At 39.1% G+C, this 15,115-nt stretch overlaps 1 protein-coding gene across 1 annotated transcript in view; it reads left to right on the top strand.

Annotated features, from left to right (window-relative positions):
• Positions 1–15,115, top strand: part of LPAR1 (lysophosphatidic acid receptor 1) — a 358,989-nt gene that overhangs the window by 38,223 nt on the left and 305,651 nt on the right. The window lies entirely within an intron of this gene.

Raw genomic sequence — 15,115 nt, 5'->3', positions numbered from 1 at the left:
CAGGATCTCATAATCTGTCTACACGTGTTGCTTATCTTTTAGACTTGGGTTCTCTACCACTCGTGTGAATAAACAAACCTCAGATGAGGCAGATGGCCAGAACATTCTCTTCCTTGTAACTGGCAATATCATGAGAGGTCCAATGATGAGATAGTTTTTGGGTAGGGAGCTGGCACTCTCTAGGCATCAGATCGATACGTGTTAGGAATGAAGTTAGTGCGTTTACTCTTCTTTTATTTTTGTTTTTGTTTTTTCCACTTAAGTGTCACATGGTGTGTGTTCTTAAAGATTATTCTATTATCAAGTGTTACCATTTTTCTTAAGCAATTTCTTCAAGGGAAGTTTCATTACCTCTTTCTTTGAAATGATACTCTCCATCTGTTTTTTGTTGGCAACACAAGGAACAATTTCCAGTACCCAATTAAAGTTATGCAGGCTGACTTTCATTAATATGTCACCAAGCATTTCTAACTGTTGTGCATTATTTTCTTAGAGAATACAAAACCAAGGGCCCTTGATACTCAGTTTCTGAACTTTGTCTAGAGTTTACATATATTCTTAGGCCCTTCTTTAGAGGTACTAATGCTTTTTCTTGTTATGGAGAGAGCAGTGTTTAACGTGAGAGACAGTTCCTTGGAGAACTCTATGTTTAATAGATGATTTAATAAGCTCATTTAGGTTCTTACCATGAATGTAAGTAGATGGCTGTGGTCAAAGTGTGTAACTTTAATACACATTCATGGGTTAGACTATCTTCTTATAAAATTTTGACATTCTCATGTCCTAGAGCACATTTCATTCATCACATCCCAAACTCTTGAACCTATTCTCAGGATGGACTTTTGTACAATATGAATATCTCTCATTGCTAGATTTGCAACTCAACACAGTTGATCTCATTGGAAGCAAAACAGACTCTGAAAGGGACTTTTTCAATTATAACATGGTTGGATTTTTTCCAGAAAAAAAAAAACAAACAAACCATCCCTGGAGAATGAAAAGGGGGACGGATCTTGAGAATGAAAAGAAGTGAAGTATTCTGCTCTTGGGAAGTAGGGGTTTTGTGGGGAGACAGAAGGGAGGAGGTGCGGGTGGAGGGAGGGAGGAAGAGAGGGAGCAGAGAGGAAGGAAGAGAGAGAAAGAGGGAGAGAGAATATGATAACTCTTAGCAGATGCTGAGATCTGAAATCCTGGATCCAGTCATCCCAATCCTGACTGTGTCTTGGGGAAGATGGCTGCTTGTGCATATGAATAAGGCTGAAATAACTGAGAAGCAAAATCGAATTTGGACGATCTGTTGAAATGTCCAGAAGCCCATGGGCCCAAGTGACATGAATCCAGTCAGTATAGCATGGGGGCTGTGTTTACCATCCCCCCTTTTTTTTTGGCCTTGGGGTTTTATTTTAATAAAACCAATGATTGATCAAGTGGTAATTTATTTGGTTCATGAAGACCAGATTCTCATAGCCTCCCTACATGTGTTGCTTATCTTTCAGTCTTTTGTCCTCTACAGGCTGGTTGAATAAACTTCAGGTAAGTTCCATTCCCATTGGTAGAAAAGCCTGAACTGAAGGAACTCTCCCTGGTAGTGGACAGTTGTCATAGAGCTGATGGGTTGAAAGATTTTTGGTGGAGGTGTGTACCATTTTGCCATAAATCTGTCAGGAAACAAGCTGGATCATGCATAAGTGATAGAACTATCTGGGTTTCAACAGGGACACCATGTGACAATGTCAGGCCCAGTAGTGGTAGAGAAGAGAGTTACCTGGTAGATGAAATTTTCTCTCTAAAAGGGACTTATAACCAGGAATGAGGCCTTGAAATGAGGAGTCAGTTCCTGGTGTTGGTGGGCTTATCTTGGATGAGGCAGTGGTGTGTGGAGAGAGATGAAGTATTCAAAAATGTGACTTTGTGTTCTGTCCTCAGCTGTTAAAGCAGGGAAATATCTATTGCACAATACTGATTCTATGGGATTTTCCTTAACACAAATCTATCTGGGACATACTTTGATAGGTATAAACAATATTTAACAATTCTAGGGTCTTAGTATTTATATTGTGTTTGTCTAATTAGAATCTTATTTAACTGCACATATTCCCAAACTAATACAGAGTTTTTAAAAAGCCATAAAATTATACATCAAAAAACATAAATTATGAATGTTAGACGAGAGAGGAAATAGGAGTTTTATGATCTTTTAACTCATATGACTTACCTTGCAACTCCCTAAGAAGAGCACTGTATGGCAAGACCATGACTTTGAAATTATGCTGATCAAGATTTGAATTATTTTTTAGTATGAACTTGAGCATCGATTTCCTTATGAATAAAGTCTACTTTGTTATAAGTCTTTTAAATAAAATTCTAGGTACCTGGTAGTTGCCTAGTTGGTAACTATTATGAATATGCATCATTTTTGTTCATGAATTATACTTTTATGTATATACATTCAGGTTCTTACATAATTAAAAAAAGATTCTTACATTTTTCGCCATCTTTTTTCCATCTTTTTCAGAAATTGTATGCATCGTATTTGTAAGCCTTGGCAATTTACCTTATCAGTAATAAACACCTCCTTGTTCAAGGGTGTAGGATTATAAATCTGTAAGTTAAGCATTGTTATATAGATACCATTTTACATTAATTTATAACCTGAATCTATGATTCTTTTTCTACTTGGGCATAAGGTCTCAATATTGGATTCAGAGTTATCTAAAACCTATGAAAAATTACTGGAGAGGGAAGTGAAATAGAATTTTATTTTATTATTTTAGAGAGAGAGAGAGAGAGAGAGAGAGAGAGAGAAAGTGGGGGAGGGACAAGGGGGAGAGAGAACCTTAAGCAGGCTCCATGCTCAGCTCGGAACCTGGTGCAAGGCTAGATCCCACAACACTGGGTTCATGACCTGAGCTGAAACCATGAGTTAGACACTTAACTGACGGAGCCACCCAGATGCCCTTCAGTGAGGTAGAATTTTAATGGACAAAGGAAATGAAAAAAATTATTAAGAAAGATAATGAAGTTAAATAATTGTGGGGAAAAAATCTCTGTTGGAAATGAAAGAAACAAGTAGATACCATTTCCCATTTAATGAAGTAGCAAAGTAAAGAAGAAAATGGTCAACCAGAACTTGAAGTTTTTTTTTTTTTTTTTAAGTTTACTTATTTTTGAGGGGGGAAGGGGGGAAGGGGTAGAGAGAGAGGGAGAGAGAGAGAATCCCAAGCAGGCTCTGTGCTGTCAGCGCAGAGCCCGAAGTGGGGCTTGAACCCACAAACCGTGAGATCATGACCTGAGCGGAAATCAAGAGTTGGATGCTTAACCAACTGAGCCACACAGGCACCCTGAATTTGGAAGTTTTTATTTTATTTATTTATTTATTTATTTTTAATGTTTATTTATTTTTGAGACAGGGAGAGACAGAGCATGAACAGGGGAGGGGCAGAGAGAGAGGGAGACACAGAATCCGAAATAGGCTCCAAGCTGTCAGCACAGAGCCCGACGTGGGGCTCGAACTCACGAACTGTGAGATCATGACCTGAGCTGAAGTCGGACGCTTAACTGACCGAGCCACCCAGGCGCCCCAATTTGGAAGTTTTTAAATGACAACATCAAACATTTGAAGAGGGAGTAATGAAAATGATAATTTTTTTTGTTTTTGTTTTTAGTGATAGTACCTTTTGCAGTAGAAAAAGTGAAATTGAAAAACTAATTTGATTATATTTATCTATTAAGACTCAAAATTATTTCATCACATTGACTCACTATCTAACCCCTTCTGAGAATTTAGAATGTTATGAGTCAGGAAAAGGCTGAATATTCTCCTTACAATATTGGAAACAGCTTAAATGTGTAAATCTTGGGGATAGTTCAACAAATTTTATGGTGAAGAAATATTCAACAATTATTATGAAGCCAGCGGAAGAAAAATGAAGACCAGGAGGCACCTGACAAATTGCTAATGATAAACTTTCAGGGAGAAAGGAAAAATGTAAAGAATGAATGTATGCTGTGGTAACAAGTGGAGAGATCTGCAATGTCCCTTTTCTGTTCAGGTGGAGGTCTGGCTTACTTCTCCCGCCTTTACATCCTCAGGTCTCATGAGTGACGGACTCCCTTGAGTCCTTATTCCCCATTCCTAGTGTCCACTTGCTGCTTACGGAAAATACTGTTTGCCCTCCCTCCCATCCCTTTGGACCACACTTCATCCCGCATTAGGCTGAATTCTTTAGAGGGGAACTTCACCTAGTGCCTCAGTGGAGTAAGGGAGTTCTCAGCCCTTTTATATTTACCATTTACTGCCCACAGGGCCCCAGCACAGGTCCTTAGTGGAAAGGGATGGTGCTGGGACAAATCTGAACAGAGTACACAAAACTGAACTGGAGAGGACATCTGACTTCTTGGCCGAAGGATGTATGCTCCTTGTTCCCTTTTCTTATGTTGTTGTTTTTTCTTAATTTCAGAGAGAAAGAGAGTGCAAGAATGAGAGAGCATGAGTTGAGGAGAGGCGCAGTGAGGGAACAGAGAGAGAGAGAGAGAGAGAGAGAGAGAGAGAGAGAGAGAGGAGAGGGAGGGAGAATCCCAAGCAGGTTCCACACTCAGCATGGAGCTTGATCCCATGACCCTGGGATCATGACCCGAGCTGAAATCAAGAGTCAGACACTCAACCGACTGAGCCACCCAGGTGCCTCTTTTATGTTTTTTATTTTTTATTTTTTTATTTTTAAACAAAGGAGCTTCTCACTTTTTAAGAGTACATAGCCCTGGATGGGCCACTGGATGCCCAAACCCACCTCAATTTAGAACGAGCACATTCTAAATGTTGTTATACTGACACCACTTGCACTCCCTCATCTCTCACACAAACTTCTGGGAGGTATTTGTACGGCATATGGTGAGCTTTGAGCGGACTATATAATTATGTAAAATCCTGACACTTTTTTTCTGAATTACTTTGGTATTTACAGGATGGTTTTCACTGGATGGATACATTTATTTTTGTTTCTTATACAATATAGTTCTAGTTCTGCTACTGAATAGTTGTATAAACTTGGGAAACTTTCACTCTGAATTCCAAATTTGTGAAAAGGGCAGGTAGATATTGATGTTATTAAGACTCTCATTAGAAAACTCTGGGTGTCTTGGTTAAAGTTCAGAGTGAGTTTCCTATGGGCCTTTAATTTTCTGCTCACTCAGCTTGATTTCCTACTTTTCTCTCTTGGGTTTGTATAGTCCTCAGATTTTTTCTTTTTTTTTTTTTTGGTGTAAACTTCAGTATTTTCAGATCCTATTTTCTTTTTTGTGTGCTGAAAGGAGGCAATTATGTCTTTATGGCTTTGAGTTTTACTGTTGTGAGAAGACAGACAGGGTATAACTCAAGTAACAGTCTAGGAAGTTAAAAAATCTTCATAGTTATGTTCCTGAGCTGTATTTCCCAAGTTCCTTTTCAGCATGATAGCTGGAAATGTCTCTTAGATGGTGCTAAAAGTTGCTTTTATATAACTGAGCTTCCGAGTAAGCTACTTAGAGTAAGTTACCAGGTCTGGTAGAATTTTCAATTCATATTTTAGTCTTCTTTAATTTATTATTTTCATTTATTGTCTACACCTCTATGTCCATGAGTCAATCCATCTGTTTGTTGTTTTGCTAGATTCCCTTTTTAGCTTTATTGAGGAATAAATAACAAATCAAACTGTAATATATTTAAAGTATACAATGTGATGATTTGATGATTTGATATAGGTATATACTGTGAAAGGATTAACATCACCTCAGTATTACCTTTTTTGTGTGTGTGTGAAACATTTAAGTTCTACTGTCTTTGTAAGTTTCAGTTAAATAATATAGTCATATAATATAGTTATATAATACAGTATTATCAATTATAGTCACCATGTCATATTTAGACCCTCAGACCTGATTGATCCTGTAACTAGGAGTTTGTATTCTTTTTTTAAAGTTTATTTTTATTTATTTTGAGAGAGAGCAAGTGGGGGAGGGAAAGAGAGAGAGGGAGAGAATTCCAAGCAGGCTCCAGACTGTCAGCTCAGAGCCTGATGCAGGGCTCGAACTCAGAAACCATGATGAGATCATGACCTGAGCCCAAATCAAGAGTCGGTTGTTTAACCGACAAGCCACCCAGATGCCTCCAAAAGTTTGTATTCTTTTATCAGCCTCTTCCTATTACCCCCACCATTTTACTCTGTTTCTTTTCTTTTCTTTCTTTTCTTTTTAGATATAGTGATACCATACAGTATTTGTCTTTCTCTTGTCTGGCTTATTTTACTTAGCATCATGCTTTCCAGGTTCATCTATGTTACGGCAAATGGCAACATTTCCTTCTTTTTTAAGGCTGAATAATATTCCATTACAGCGTGCTCTGTCTCTGTCTCTGTCTCTGTCTCTCTCTCTCACACACACACACGCACACACACACACGCACACACACACACACACACACTCTCTCTCTCTCTCTCTTTGACACATACTTAGGTCGTTTCCCTGCCTTGGCTGTTGTAGATAATGCTGCAATGAACATCCAAAAATTCACTGCCAAGACCAATGTCAAGAACTTATCCTTTATATTTTCTTCTAGGAGATTTACAGTTTCAGGTCTTATGTTCAAATCATTAATCCATTTTGAGGCGATTTTATGTATGGTATAAGAGAGTGGTCCAGTTTCATTATTTTTCATGTGGATATTCAGTTTTCCCTACACCATTTATTGAAGAGACTATCCTTTCCCTAATGTACATTCTCAGCTCCTGTGACACAATTAGTTGTCTAGATATTCATGGGTTTATTTCTGGGGACTGCATTCTTTTCCCCTTAATCTTTGCATCTATTTTTATACTAATACTATGCTATTTTAATTACTATATCTTTGTAGTACAGTTTGAAATCAAGAAGTATGATGCCTCCAGCTTTGTTGTTCTTTGTCAGGATTATTTTGGCTGTTCAGGGTCTTTTGTGGCTCCATATAAATTTAATTGTTTTTCTATTTCTGTGAAAAATGCCATTGAAATTTTGATAGGGATTGCATTCACTCTGTATATCACTTCAGGTAGTATGGACATTTTAACAATTTTAATTTGAATATGGAGTATCTTTCTGTTTATTTGTGTCATCAGTTTCTTTCATCAATATTTTATAATTTTCAGTGTGTAGATCTTTTACTTCCTTGGTTAAATTTATTCCTAAGTATTTTATTCTTTTGATGTTATCATAAAAGGCATTATTTTCTTAATTTCTTGTTCTGATAGTTCATTTTTAGTATATAGACATGCTACTGATTTTCCCCCTGACTTTTGTGTATTGATTTTGTATCCTGCAACTTTCCTGAATTTGTTTATTAGTTCTAACAGTTCTTTGGTAGAGTATTCAGGTTTTTTTACATATAATATCTCATCATCTGTGAATAGAGGTAGCCTTTCTTATTCCTTTCTGATTTGGATGCCTTTTCTTTCCGTTTCTTGCCTCATTGCTCTGCGCAGGACTTCCAGTACTATGTTGACTAAAAATGGCAAGAGTGGGCATTCTTGTCTTGTTTCTGGAGCTGTAAAATTTGGGGCACTAAATGTGTGGTCCAAACCCTTTGTTCCTCAGGGAGAAGCTGGGAGTTAGGGATTCCCTCCCAACTGTATAGCACTGAGATAGGAGTGGGGTTTATGGTGAGACTGTGTCTCAGCCTTTCCTATCCATTTCTGTGTAGGTGTTTTCACATTTGTTGGGCATGTAGGTGTCACTCAGCTAGTTTCTGGACTTTTCTCAGAGGGAGTTGCTCCATGTGTAGCTGTACATTCAGTGTGTCTGTGGGAGGAGGGACATTGGGGAGCCTCCTGTATCACCATCTTGGTCTGGAGCCTCTCAGAGTTTATTGTTTAATGTGATAAACATAACACAATTGTGTACAAAATGAAGGGCAGCACCTTGGAGAGACTGACTAATTTTCAGGAGAGACTTCAGAGAGAAGATGATATCTGAACTAAGTCTTAAATAAATACATACATACATACATACATACATACATACATACATAAACCAATATTTTTTCCAAGAAGACAAGAAAGCACAGAGAAATTCTAAGCAGAGGAAACTACATGGAAAAGCACAGAGATATGAAATAGAGTGGCGTGGGCCATAAGGAGAGGTCAGTGGGGTGAACAGGAGTTGCATCACTAAGAGCTTTGGGGGTCTTGCTAACAAGTTTGGATTTAATATTTTTGAGAATGGGGAGCAATTGAAGGGTATCAGTCAGAGGTGTGATCTTTTTTGTTCCTTAGAAGGCACCTGGGGCTTGTCAGTTAGGGTCTGACTCTTGATTTCAGCTCAGGTCATGACCTCACAGTTGTGAGATAGTGTTGGGTTCTGCACTGGACAGGGAGCGTACTTAAGATTCTCTCTCTTCCTCTCCTTCTGCCCCTCCCCAGCTCACACACATTCTCTCTCTCTTTTAAAAAAAGATAAAGAAATGTAGATTGACAGCAAGCAAGGCAGGAGGCATGGAGAGAAGCCATGAAGATGTCTAAATCAGAGAAGATGGATGCAGGCATTATCACATGGGGTGGAGAGCAAAGACAGACTTTAAAATATTTAGGAGATAAATTTGACATGAATTTATTTTTGTATTTTTGGTAGTGGTATTTTTGGTATTGGAAGTGAGGAAGAGAAAGGAATCAAGGGTTACTTCCTGCTTCTGGATTGGGAAACTCAGTGACTTTTGTGGACATACACATAGAGAGAGGTGCTGTAGAAATAAAAACCTTGCAATAGGATTCCAGATTAAGCTGCTCTAATAGAGACAAAACATAATTGCTTAAAAAAAGATAAAGTTTATTTTTCTCTCCTGTAAATATCAGCGTCTGACGTCGGCTCAGGTCATGATCTCACAGTTCATGAGTTCGACCCCTGCATCAGGCTCTCCACATATGGTCTAGTGAACTCAAAACTTTTGGAGATCTAGTCTCCTCTCTTGTTGCTCTGTCATTTTCAGCATGTGGCTTCTATGTCAAGATCTAAGATGGCTGGGCCATCTTTGGCCATTGTGGATACATACTGTGCACATACCTTCCCTTCAAGGGCGTGATTCAGAAGCTGAACTTGTCATTTTTGCTTACATCCATTCTGCTCATATCCATTGAACAGTCTGAATCACAGGGCCATAGCTAGATGTGAAGAAGGCTGGAAAAAGTCTTAGCTTGGGCAGCTCTGTGCCAGTTAAAATTGTGTTCTATTATTTTTTTTTGAACTTTGTTTGTGTATGTATGTATATATGTATGTATGAATGAAATCTCTACACCCAGCATAGGGCTCTAAACTAACAACTCTGAGATCAAGGGTCATTTGCTTTTCCAACTGAGTCAGCCAGGTGTCCTGGTTGTATTCTATTATTAAAGGAATAAGGGGAGAGTGGATAGTGGAGAACTACCAGCAGTGCTTGCTGTATGCATGTTGATTTTCAAGTGGAAATGTCCAGTCTAGACTTGGCATATATAGGCGCAGATTAGAAATGGGGTCTGAGCTAAAGGTAAGGAATTTGCATTTAAGGCAAAGGTAAGGAATTTGCATTCTTCCCCAGTGGCAGAGACTGCAGATTTTCTTCAAGTAGCCATTCTCCTTATCTTCCTATTAGTAATAGGGGTTTTAGAAGAGCAAGTGGCTGCCTTGCTGGAAACTGGTTATTAGCTTCTTTTGCAGATAGATGTTGTCATGTGATGAAGGAATGGACTTTTTAAAAAATTGTTTTTGTATTTTTTTAATATGAAATTTATTGTCAAATTGGTTTCCGTACAACACCCAGTGCTCATCCCAACAGGTGCCCTCCCCAATATCCATTACCCACCCTCCCCTTCCTCCCACCCCCCCCATCAACCCTCAGTTTATTCTCAGTTTTTAAGAGTCTCTTATAGTTTGGATCCCTCCCTAACTTTTTTTTCCCCTTCCCCTCCCCCATGGTCTTCTGTTAAGTTTCTCAGGATCCACATAAGAGTGAAAACATATGGTATCTGTCTTTCTCTGTATGACTTATTTCACTTAGCATCACACTCTCCAGTTCCATCCACATTGCTACAAAAGGCCATATTTCATTCTTTCTCATTGCCATGTAGTATTCCATTTTGTATATAAACCGCATCTTCTTTTTTTTTTTTTTTAATTTTTTTTTTTTCAACGTTTATTTATTTTTGGGACAGAGAGAGACAGAGCATGAACGGGGGAGGGACAGAGAGAGAGGGAGACACAGAATCGGAAACAGGCTCCAGGCTCTGAGCCATCAGCCCAGAGCCTGACGCGGGGCTCGAACTCACGGACCGTGAGATCGTGACCTGGCTGAAGTCGGACGCTTAACCGACTGCGCCACCCAGGCGCCCCAAACCGCATCTTCTTTATCCATTCGTCAGTTGATGGACATTTAGGCTCTTTCTATAATTTGGCTGTTGTTGAAAGTGCCGCTATAAACATTGGGGTACAAGTGCCCCTATGCATCAGTACTCCTGTATCCCTAGGGTAAATTCCTAGCAGTGCTTTGCTGGGTCATAGGGTAGATCTATTTTTAATTTTTTGAGGAACCTCCACACTGTTTTCCAGCGCAGCTGCACCAGTTTGCATTCCCACCAACAGTGCAAGTGGGTTCCCATTTCTCCACATCATCTCCAGCATCTATAATCTCCTGATTTGTTCATTTTGGCCACTCTGACTGGAATGAGGTGATATTTCAGTGTGGTTTTGATTTGTATTTCCCTGATGTGGGGTGAGGTTGAGCATCTTTTCATGTGCCTGTTGGCCATCTGGATATCTTCTTTAGAGAAGTGTCTATTCATGTTTTCTGCCCATTTCTTCACTGGATTATTTGTTCTTCAGGTATGGACTTTGGTGAGTTCTTTATAGATTTTGAATACTAGCCCTTTGTCTGATATGTCATTTGCAAATATCTTTTCCCATTCTGTCGGTTGCCTTTTAGTTTTGTTGATTGTTTCCTTTGCAGTGCAGAAGCTTTTTATCTTGATGAGGTCCCAATAGTTCATTTTTGCTTTTAATTCCCTTGCCTTTGGAGATGTGTCAAGTAAGAAATTTCTGTGGCTGAGGTCAGAGAGTTTTTTTCCTGCTTTCTCCTCTAGGGTTTTGACGGTTTCTTGTCTCACATTCAGGTCCTTTATCCATTTTGAGTTTATTTCTGTGAGTGGTGTAAGAAAGTGGTCTAGTTTCATTCTTCTGCATGTTGCTGTCCACTTCTCCCAGCATCATTTGTTAAAGAGACTGCTTTTTTCCATTGGATATTCTTTCCTGCTTTGTCAAAGATTAGTTGGTCATACTTTTGTGGGTCCAATTCTGGAGTCTCTATTCTATTCCATTGGTCTATGTGTCTGTTTTTGTGCCAATACCATGCTGTCTTGATGATTACAGCTTTGTAGTAGAGGCTAAAGTCTGGGATTGTGATGCCTCCCGCTTTGGTCTTCTTCTTCAATATTACTTTGGCTCTTTGGGGTCTTTTGTGGTTCCATACAAATTTTAGGATTGCTTGTTTTGGCTTCGAGAAGAATGCTGGTGCAATTTTGATTGGGATTGCATTGAATGTGTAGATAGCTTTGGGTAGTATTGACATTTTAACAATATTTATTCTTCCAATCCATAAGCATAGAATGTTTTTCCTGGAATGGACTTTTTTTTAATGAAAAAAAAAATTTTTTTTTGAGTTTTCTTATATCTTAAATGCAACAGGAAGAGAGAACCTGAGTTGACATGCTGGAGCAATAGGGGAGGACAGAATGTTGACAACTCAAGACAACATAATTTGGTCTGATGCCTCCAACTTTCATGTTTAAATTACTTTTCTTCAACTGTTTTAGTTCTTTTCCAACCACCAGACTCAGAGAGCCTTAAATTCACAGGGTTACATAATTCCCATGTAACCAGGAGCAGCACCCTTTTGTATAAAAACATTCTTTAATGTTCACTGTCATTTACATTTAATTATTTTAGGGAAATAATTCTAGCCTTCTTTTCCTTCTGCCTTGTACTATAGTTATGTATGAAATTGTGACAGTTTTCACCGTTGAACTTAGAGTCCTTAGACCCATATCAACTTTACTCATTTTTGTACCTTTATGCCTGTCATGCTGTAGGTTCTGTAGAAATATATCTTGAGGTGAAGACAGTGCTGCTGGCCCAACCAGCTGGTCAGAGCAGCAGCTCTCCTATCTCGCCTTCTCCTTCTTCCATCTCCATTGCTATCATGTTTATTTGTTCGAAAAGGCAAAATGGAGGCATTTAAAAGACTAAGAGAACAGATGGGGTGCCTGGGTGGCTCAGTCTGCTAAGTGGCTGACTTTAGCTCAGGTCATGATCTCACAGTTCATGAGTTCGAGCCCCGCGTCGGACTCTCCACTGACAATGCAGAGCCTGCTTGGGATTCTCTCTCTCCCCCTTTCTCTCTGCCCCTCCCCCTCTCCTGCTCACTCACTCTCTCTGTCTCTCTTAAATAAATAAAATTAAAAATTAAGAAGATATTATTTAAAAAGATCAAGAGAGCAGAAAGCTGCTTTAGAAATTGTTTGAGTCCACAGGAGGGAAGCATAACAGGAGATGAGATAATGGGTTTGATACACTGCATAGTAAGTGTAATAAACTCCAAGCTGGGGAGACAGCAAGGGTGCTCTATGTGGGTTAATTGGTGCCCTGCCTACACTCAAGAGGAAAATAAATTTTCAACCACATCAAAGTCTTCTCCAGAAGAAAAAATGCTCATTAAAAATGCCACTTCCAGGAACCCTGGCAGCCAGACAATAGGAAGTCTGAAAAATCACCTCTGTTTGCCCTGCTGCTCCCTCAAACCTTGAACTATTGCCTTGAGAAGAACAAAGAAAGTATGTAGGTAATATATTTAAATTCATCTTCTTAGAAAGTGGAGTGATTTCACTAGAGTTGGCTTCGATCCGTTTGAGGCCTCCCAAAGCCTCAAGATTTATTACTAGGAACATGTAAAAATTCACCCTTTGATACACACACACACCTCCATCCCATTCTTATGAAATGCTTACAGCTTAGGACATGGGTGTATGCAAGGTCATTCCACTTGCGGGGAGGTAAAATGCTGAGAAAAAGCAGATTGGTTTCTATATTTAATCCTGATAGAAAATTCCGTGGTTCAGAATTATTTGACTATCTCCCTCATTTATCCTAAGGCTGTGGGTCATTGTAAGATCTCTGAAGGCAGGGACCATATTTTATTACCTTTAAAACCTTTTTATTTTGGGATAGTTTTAGATATGTGGAAAAGTTGCAGATATTATAGATAATTCCCATATATCCTTTACCTAGTTTCTTCCAATGTTGTAACTATGGTACATTTTTTATTTAAAAAAATTTTTTTAATGTTTATTTATCTTTGAGACAGAGAGAGACAGAGCTTGAGCGGGGGGAGGGACAGAGAAAGAGAGGGAGACACAGAATCTGAAGCAGGCTCGGATTCGTGGGGCTCAAACTTGTAAAACACGAGAGCATGACCTGAGCTGAAGTCACTTAACTGACTGAGCCACCCAGACGCCCCAATGATACATTTTTTAAAACTAGGAAAGTAACATAGCACAATACTACTAACTAAAATAGAGACTTCTTTCAGGTTATATCAATTTTACACTAATGTCCTTGCACTATTTCATAATTCAATTTAGGATACAGATTACTTTTAGATCTTACTCACTTTTATTTTCTGGCATGCAGGGCAGTGCCTGATACGTGCTCAGTATGTGTTTGCTGAGAGACCAAACTGGAGAAAACAACTAAAATTTAACAGTCAGTTACTTAGGAGGGGGCCCAAAGTGGGAACCATGGAGGTATCTGTTGCACAGAATTTAGGTTGGGGGCATCTGGGTGGTTCAGTCAGTTAAGCATCTGACTCTGGATTTCAGCTCAGGTCATGATCTCATGGTTCATGAGTTTAAGCCCTGTGTCAGGCTCTGTGCTGACATTGTGGAGCCTGCTTGGGATTCTCTCTCGCACTCTCTCTCCGCCCCTCCCCTGATTACATGTTCTCTTTCTCTCTCAAAATAAATAAATAATCTTTAAAAAAAAAAAAAGGAATTTAGGTTGGGGGATGCTTAAGCAGTGGACCCTGGCATGGCAGCTGGCGAGTCATGGCAAACATGTGTTTTGAAAGCATCAGTAGAATGGTGGGGGCAGCAGACAACTTCAGTGGGCTGAGGAGTGAGTGGGGGGGGGGGGACAGTGAGTGTAGAGAGCTTTTTAAGGAGTTTGTTCATGAAAGCGAGGGCAGAAAAAGCTCAGTGATGGGGAGAGAGAAGGGTCATGAGAGAGTTTTAGGAAGGGGAATGGTGAGCTGGCTTGTAATCAGAGAACGAGAAACTTGTTACCTAAGGTAACGCCCAGGAAATAGCAGAGGGAAATATGATTTGGAGTCTCGGTGGAAAAGCCATCCTTTGGAAAGGAGAAGAATAACTTCCTTCCATAGAACCAGAAAGAAAGGTGGGGATATGTGGCTGAATGTCATGCGTGTACTAGCCCAGTTTCCCTCTCTTCTTTCTCATTTGGTTTAATGGCTTCTAATATTCAAAGAGAAGTGGAAATACCAACCTTGGATAGGGAAGGAAGCAGGAACACATTGTAATAGAGGCTCTTAGAGACGGATAAATACTGTTGGAGTATCTGCTATGGGGTAAGGAAAATGAAAACAACTCAGAGTGGAAAAAAAAAGTATGATAAAGCATCACTGAGGGCCCAGAGATCATCAGGCTATAACATTTTGGGTCTGGAGCTAATGATACATTGGTGCCACTCTTAGGCAACCAGACTCCCCTGAGGATACACTAGCTTTTTAAAATTCACTTTTCCATTTCCTTTCATATTGTTACATCATTGGACAAATTATTTACTTTGTTCTAAAATTCTAAAAGTAACAGACTGTATTGAACTAATAATGAATAACTTTTGTTTTGTATTGTGGTTTCACAGAGTAAACTGTCATAATCACAAAGGATTTTTCTACTTTGTTTATAGTAAATAATTCTAGCAGTATTTGTTCTTTTTTTTTAAGAGCAGTTTTTTTTAAGTTTATTTATTTTGAGAGAGAGAGCAGAGGAGGGGCAGAGAGAGAGAGAATCCCAAG

This window comes from Panthera leo, chromosome D4 (assembly GCF_018350215.1).
Source record: "Panthera leo isolate Ple1 chromosome D4, P.leo_Ple1_pat1.1, whole genome shotgun sequence".
Lineage (NCBI taxonomy): Eukaryota > Metazoa > Chordata > Mammalia > Carnivora > Felidae > Panthera > Panthera leo.
This window is presented reverse-complemented; position numbering and strand designations above follow the sequence as displayed.